The sequence below is a fragment of the Quercus robur genome, chromosome 4 (assembly GCF_932294415.1).
Source record: "Quercus robur chromosome 4, dhQueRobu3.1, whole genome shotgun sequence".
Lineage (NCBI taxonomy): Eukaryota > Viridiplantae > Streptophyta > Magnoliopsida > Fagales > Fagaceae > Quercus > Quercus robur.
In genome coordinates, this window is record NC_065537.1 from 30383863 (window position 1) to 30391504 (window position 7642).

A 7642-nucleotide genomic window follows, 5' to 3' on the forward strand; every position below is an offset into this window, starting at 1 on the left:
AACAACCCAAGGAGGAAGAAAGGAACCTTGTCCCAAAGGTAACCACCCCAAGGTAACGGGGAGGAGTAACACCCCTTGTTTGGAAGTGTAAATGGAAAGGGAGTGGGAAACGTGTTAAGGAAGCACCCATCACCTCCGCATTGAATACATTGCACCAGTTAGGTCAGCCGGATTAATGGCTGAATGACACCTGAACAGTGCCAAGACAAGCTATAGCTCACTCAACACTTCCCTAAAGGTGGGATGGGACAAGCATTTAGGGGGATTCAACCACCCTCCATGTGGAGGGTCAAGATGAAAACTAGCTACTATAAAAAGATGAGAGATCACATTGAACAAAGATCGGAACTAGGAATTCAGGCTAGGAGTTAAGTGTGAAATGGAATTAAGTGTCGTTGGATCTGTTTTTCCCTGTGGCTCATTAATGACTTTAACCCCATATATGGGGTTTCCTGAATTCATGGATGCACCTTCGAAATTTTGAGTTTACCTTTCACTTTCATTCCGTTGGCCAGCTATCTTGGAGAATAACTTATCCCGTGATACATGCAAGGAATCAAGCGTTACCAAAAATCATTGATTTGCCTTAAATGCACATATATTGGATCCTTCTTCAGCACTGACTCCCCTGAACCCTGCTCTGATTAGGCAACACCAGTACCCTATGCACATGATTTCTAATGATCAGTAATAGGATCTTCTTGAGCTGTTTTGATCGATTGAGTTGATGGCCCTACTTTTGACTTATAGAAACCAAGTATCGAGATAACTGATTTGCGTGAAGTAGAGAAAGGTGGTGCTCGCATACTCGGACCAAATTGTCTTTAGGTTAACGAGAGTGTTCCTTCAGTTTCTAGCTAGAGTGCATAATCCTTGTCGTCGTGATCGAGACAGCCACACCAGTAGCAAATATTTGGCAAACATTCATATTTTAAACTAATCCACACTTCTTTATCTTTCCCTAAGGAAACTAGGCAACCACGACACAGGGGTTCAGAGATATCCATAGAAACTCCTACCCAAATGAAATTCTCCCCCTCAGAATTTGCTAGAGTCTTTGTGGGTATGATATGACCTAAGACTTCGCAAATTTTCTCAGTTGCTTTTGTGTTCATGTACCTAATTGGAAGGTCATGAACTTGCACCCAGAAGGTCGTTTTCTCAAACTTAAGGTCGTCAACTAAGTGGACATGATGCAAACCTCAATCTACACGCTTTGAGACCCAACAAATAATATTGGAATACTTGCTCAAGAAAGCTAAAATTCAGATTTTGATAGAAACCCCTACCCAACGTTTATGAATGAAACGCGAACCAAAGGTATAAGTAACAGACCTCGACCCAATGATTATAACTGAATCATAAACCAAATATATAAAATTTGAACGCTACAAGGAAGAATCCCTAATAAGTTCACAGTTCTTGATGAACCAAAAGAAGAGCAAAGCCTTACCTTTTTCTGATTTTTATTCAATAAATCCTCTATTACAATGAGTGCATGCTATTTATAAGACATGACTAAAAATAGGAAAATATAAAAAATAAAAAAAAAGTTCTAAATAATAGAAGTCTAAAATTAAGATAGATTTGGTATGAAATTAGCAACTCTAGAATAGGAAAAATATCTATTAATTGATATGGAGCTGGAAAGTCAATCAGCCATTAATTCACACCATAAATCACGCCCAATTAAGTTAGATCAGCCCTCAATAGCTTGGATTAAATTTATTAAGCCTTCATTTTCTTTTGGACCAAGCTTGGAATGTCCTATGTTAGGATTAGCCCAAATATCTTGAATCAACCCATTAAGTGCTTCTTTGATCTTCTTAGATCTTGCTTTAGTAATAGGCCCAATTGAAATATGCAAGGATCCTTTAATGCTTGTTGATTTTCATCATTCCTCCTCTCTTCAAAAGGATTCGTCCTCGAATCGTCACCTACATCAAAAGGAGAAAGATAAAAAACATCAAATGTAGCACTAATGTTATACTCACCTAGAAGATCCAACTTGTATGCATTATCATTAATTCTCTCAAGGACTTGAAATGGACCATCCCCTCTAGGATGTAGCTTGGACTGCCTATGGGCTAGAAATCTTTCTTTTCTCATTTGCACCCAAACCCAATCACCCAGTTCAAAGAAGACTTGTCGACAGCCCTTGTTGGCATTGGTCGCATATTGCTCATTTTTCTTTTCTATATGTTGTCGTACACTTTCATGGAGTTTCTTCACCATCTCAGCCTTCTTTTAACCATCCAAACTACTCATTTCATTAACTGGTAAAGGCAGCAAATCCAAAGGAGTTAGTAGATTAAAACCATAAACAATCTCAAATGGTGAAAAATTTGTAGTAGAATGAACACTTCAATTATATGCAAACTCAATGAATGGCAAACAATTCGCCCAATTTTTCAAATTCTTCTGAATTATAGTACGCGACAAAGTAGATAAAGTTCTATTCACTACCTTAGTTTATTCATCCGTTTAGGGGTGACAAGTAGTCGAAAATAATAATTTAGTTCCCAACTTTCTCCACAAGACTTTACAAAAATAGCTATGGAACTTAACATCACGATCAGACACAATACTCCTAGGTTGCATCATTAGTTTTATAACAAGATAGGAAATGTGCCATCTTTGAAAACCTATCAACAACCACAAAAATTGAATCCCTACCTTTCCTTGACCTAGGCAAGTCTAAAACAAAATTCATAGAAATATCGACCCAAGGTGCACTAGGTATGGGCAAAGGAGTGTATAATCCATGTGGTAAGACTCTAGATTTGACCTGCCTATAGGTAATGCATATAACATAAGCTCTCTCCACATCACATTTCATCTTTGGCCAAAAAAATGATCATGCAACACGTCTAAAGTTTTCCTTACCCCAAAATGACCCATTAAACCACCTCTATGTGCTTCATGAGAAGCAACTCACGCATAGAACTATTAGGCTCACAAAGTCTATTTTCTCTAAACAAGTACCCATCTAGTCTATAAAATTTACCAAATGCTGCCTTCTCACATGTTCCATACACACTAGCAAAGTTATCATCATTAGCATACAATTCTTTAACATATTCAAATCCTAATCACTTTGCATTTAAAGGAGAGACAAAGGCATACCTTCTTGATAATGCATCAACTACAATATTTTCCTTACCTTGTTTGTATTTGATTACATAAGAGAAGGTCTCAATGAATTCCACCCACTTGGCATGTCTTCTATTCAACTTACCTTGTCCTTTCGAGTGCTTCAAGGACTCATGGTTGGTATGTATGACAAATTCTTTTGGCCAAGTTTAATGTTGCCAAGTCTCCAATGCTCTTACCAATGCAGAAAGCTCCTTGTCATATGTTGGATAGTTCAAAGCTGCCCCATTTAGCTTTTCACTAAAATAGGCTATTGGCCTTTTCTCCTGCATCAAAACAGCTCCAATACCTATTCCTGAGGCATCACACTTAATCTCAAAAGTTTTAGAAAAATCAGGTAATGCTAATAAAGGAGCACTACATAACTTTTCTTTAATTTCAATAAATGCACGATCTTACTCACTACCCCATTTAAAACCCACAGATTTTTTAACAATTTCAGTGAGTAGTGTGGCTAGTGTACTAAAATCTTTGACAAATCAGTGATAAAAACTAGCCAAACCATGAAAACTTCTTACCTCAGTGATTGACTTAGGTGTGGGCCATTCCTTGATAACCTTCACCTTTTCCTCATCCACCTCAATTCTTTTTATTTGTTTTTAGACCCCTTAAAATATAACCAGATTAACCTAGTTAATAAGCCAAGTGATTACTTAGTCAAATTATCAAGTCTAGGTTAACACAAACATCATATTATTGTAAAGTGCAGAAAATAAAGAACACAACAATATGATAACCCAGGGAAACCAAACTGGTAAAAAAAACCTAGGGAGGATTTAACCTAGCTATCTTCAAGGTAAACTGAATCCACTATGAAAGAATTGAAATTTACACAATAGCGACTTAGACCACTAACATCCTATTGCTACTTCGAGTAGGAAACTTACTACCATGACCACGTGATAGCTTCGAGTCCACGGACTACTTCTTTCTTGGATTCCCAGTAAGTACAAGCACTCCCGCTTATGTATCTTTAAGCTCTTGAATCAATAATGGAATTGATCACCTGACATAATCTTGAATCTTGGAAACCCTAAGTGTATGTGAAGGCAACCACCTATAGATCTCACAGAAGATTCACACACACAGCATAAAGAGCAACTCTAAAATGTGGCTAGATTTTTCCCTTTTATACTTAAGACAAAACATAAAACCCTACATGTCAAATGGACTTGGGCTGAATTGGAAATTCTGCAAAAAAAAAAAAAAAAAAAAATCTGCACGACTTTTGATCGATCGAGTCTAATTCTCGATCGATCGAGCCAGACAGATTTACACAGTAAATCCTGCAGCTACTTGATTCCAACTTTACATACAACCACATATTTTGAGCAAGTCTAAACAAGACTAAAACGTTTTGATCATGGTTTGCCAACATTACAAAATGAAGTTCTAACACATTAGTTCCTAATTCCTTAGAACCTAACAAACTGCCCCTTTGGCAATCCATGACAAAACACAAACTAAACAAAGTGCTCAAAGTTACATAAAAACAGCCTATTACAAAAATATTGCCCAACATAAAAAATCCAACCTAGTTACTATTTATCAGTTGTAAGTGTAGATAGCAGCACGGTTGAATCAACCTGTATATTTCCTGAAACACTCAACAAACGCATGTGTGAAAAATACAAGTAAAACAAAAATAACTTCTTGATTTCACATAACACAAAATAAAGACATATACCATGAATAACCTTATAAATATAAATCAATAAGCAATGTGAAACAAAAAAACATATACAATCAATGTATCTCCCCCTATCATGGACAAGCCAAATAAATACATTATGAGCCAAAAATGTAAATACAAAATGAAGCACCTAGATACAATCTAAAAGCTCCACAACTCCAAAACAACAAAAATCTCCCCCTAACTACAAAAACTCCTTTACATTTGTACTCCCCCTTTTTATGACGAATTATCAAAGGACAATCACTCATCATCAAAAGTAGGTGGCAGAGGCGACCGTCTCAAATGCTCCAAATTTGCTCACAAGGCACAAAGCTCATCAAGCATGTCCACCAAAAGCTGACCATGAGTAGCCTGAACGGTTATGACAGTCTCCAACATACGTCGAATGTCTAAATCATCCGAGGTAGAAGGTGGAGGAACAGCAGCAACAGTAGGATCAGTAGACTCCTCTGCTGTAGTATCACCTGTAGAAGAGGGAAGATGAGGTGCGACACTGGAAGACCCAACCCTAGGATGTTTAGAGCTTGCTCTCATTTGAGCAGTCCTCCGTCTAAGAAAGGTGGCACCTATAGGAGCGATAATATGGACAGGCTTAGACGCCGAAAACTCATCTAAACCTAGATGAAACAAAATCTGGTGAATAAAAACAAGGAAGAAAAGAGCATGAGCAGGAGAACTACTCCTATATACCTCAATCAAAGAACGAATGAAAAGAAAAGGAAAACTTATAGAAGCAACAGAAACAAGGGCATACAAAAACGCACATCTTTCCAAAGGAATGGTGTGCAGATGAAAGCTAGGTCAGATCGAATGGCAAGAAATCTGAAAGAAAAGATAGTGAATCTCAGTCAACTCGTGAGAGGTGATTTGAGGGTTAGAACCCCACTGGATAGAAGTACCAGTAATAAATGACATAATGTCATCAAGGGGCGGAGACTCATCATACGGGTAGACAGAATGCTGGACCACTGGTACCTTAAGAGCAGCAGCCACTACCGAAGGAGTAATGGTGTACTCATCACCCCGTATCCAACTTCTCACAAGAGTGTTGGAATCATAGGAGTGGATAGAGAGGTTCGAATAGAACTCTCTAATCAAGGTATTCGGAGGAGGATGATTAACATCCAACAAAGGTAACCAACCCCGACGGTCAAAGTTTCTCCTAATCTCACCATGTAGCTCATCTAACAAAACCTTTCTCTCAGCCCAAATGTTCCTCTTAAGGTTAAGCTTCTCATATGCTTCTTGGTTTTTCTCACTCAAGAACCTCTCACTATCAAAGGGGGAAGAAGAAGAAGAGGATTTCCTATTAGCTCTAGTCTTCCTAGACATGATGCTAAAGATCAGAAAGATAGACATAGAAGAAAGAGAGAAAAAAAATAGAAAAACCAATGGCAAACTGCAAGTTAGCACAGAAAAATATAGAAAAAGCAATTCTATATGATGCATGAACAATATCAACACATGATGCATGCTCTAATGCAGTGAGAATAAGTCCAATTTTACTCCAAAATCACAAAATTGGCTTGAGCATAGAGTTTACACCAAAAACCCCAAAATTTGATAAATCATTTTCACAAAACCTAACAAATTGATCATTACCCAGGAGAGATAACATATTATAATGATCAAATGATTCGATCTAACAAGCCAATTTTATCAAATTAAGCACAATTGAACAAAACCCCCAAATCGGATAGTTTCAAGCCCTAGAAATTCCAATTTTTCACAAAACATCAAATTGATCAAATTAATTCACAAAGATCAATTTTATATTGTCCCAAAACAAAATCCCATTGATCAATTTCTAAAGAAAAGGCTTAAATCAACAAAAATCCCAAATTTTCATAGATTCGACATTCTCCCTAAAATGCATGAAAAAATGCATGAAACATGAAAATAAATAAAAAATGAGGGGTATAAAGGTCTTACTGGCCTTAGATGACAAAAACCCTTGAAGAAATTTGGCTAAAAACGACAAAAATCTTGCTTGGAATCTTAGACTGATCGAAAGGAGAGAGAAGAGCTTTTAAAAGTTTTGAAAAAATGTTTAAACACGTGAGAAGCAAAGCTTTTTAAAAAAAACTCTCTATACGATTTTTGATTAATCGAAAATTAGATTCGATCTATCAAAAATCACTTTCGATTGATCCAACACCGATCGAGTGGGTCAAATTCAAAACAAAATCTTAATTGCATTTATGATTGGTCGAAAAACAGATTCAATTGATCGAAAATCTGGAAAACACAATGTTTTTGAAAAACAGAGCAATATTATGCAGAAACTCCTCAAAGCATAGTATTTAATGAATAAATTACATGAGTATGAGATGAAATGCTCTTCAAAAAACACGTGTATTGAACCCAGATCTCCCAAAAATAAGATTTTCAATCAATTATCATGAAATTCTCAAATAGCAAACATGTTTTGCACAAAACTCAAGGAATTCTCAAACTTGGTTGGCCAAAACAAAATCATACACAATAACATGTACAAAGTTTAGCAAAGAATAACTTGTGTAGTGTGTGCAACTAGCAGAAGCTTGAGAGACATGTAAGGTGATATGTAGATAGACATTAATCACAATTTCTACAAAATTCATCACATAAATTTGAGAGAGACTATCACCTAAATAGTTGCATCATGTAACTCTCACATTTCCTAGAATAAAAGTTTGCAATCATGTAAGTTTCTTGATTTGCCTCATAATATACACACCAATTTTATTTGATTAGAAACTTATTAAAATGGCCAGGATATTGTACACACCAATTTTATTTGATTGTGAAGTC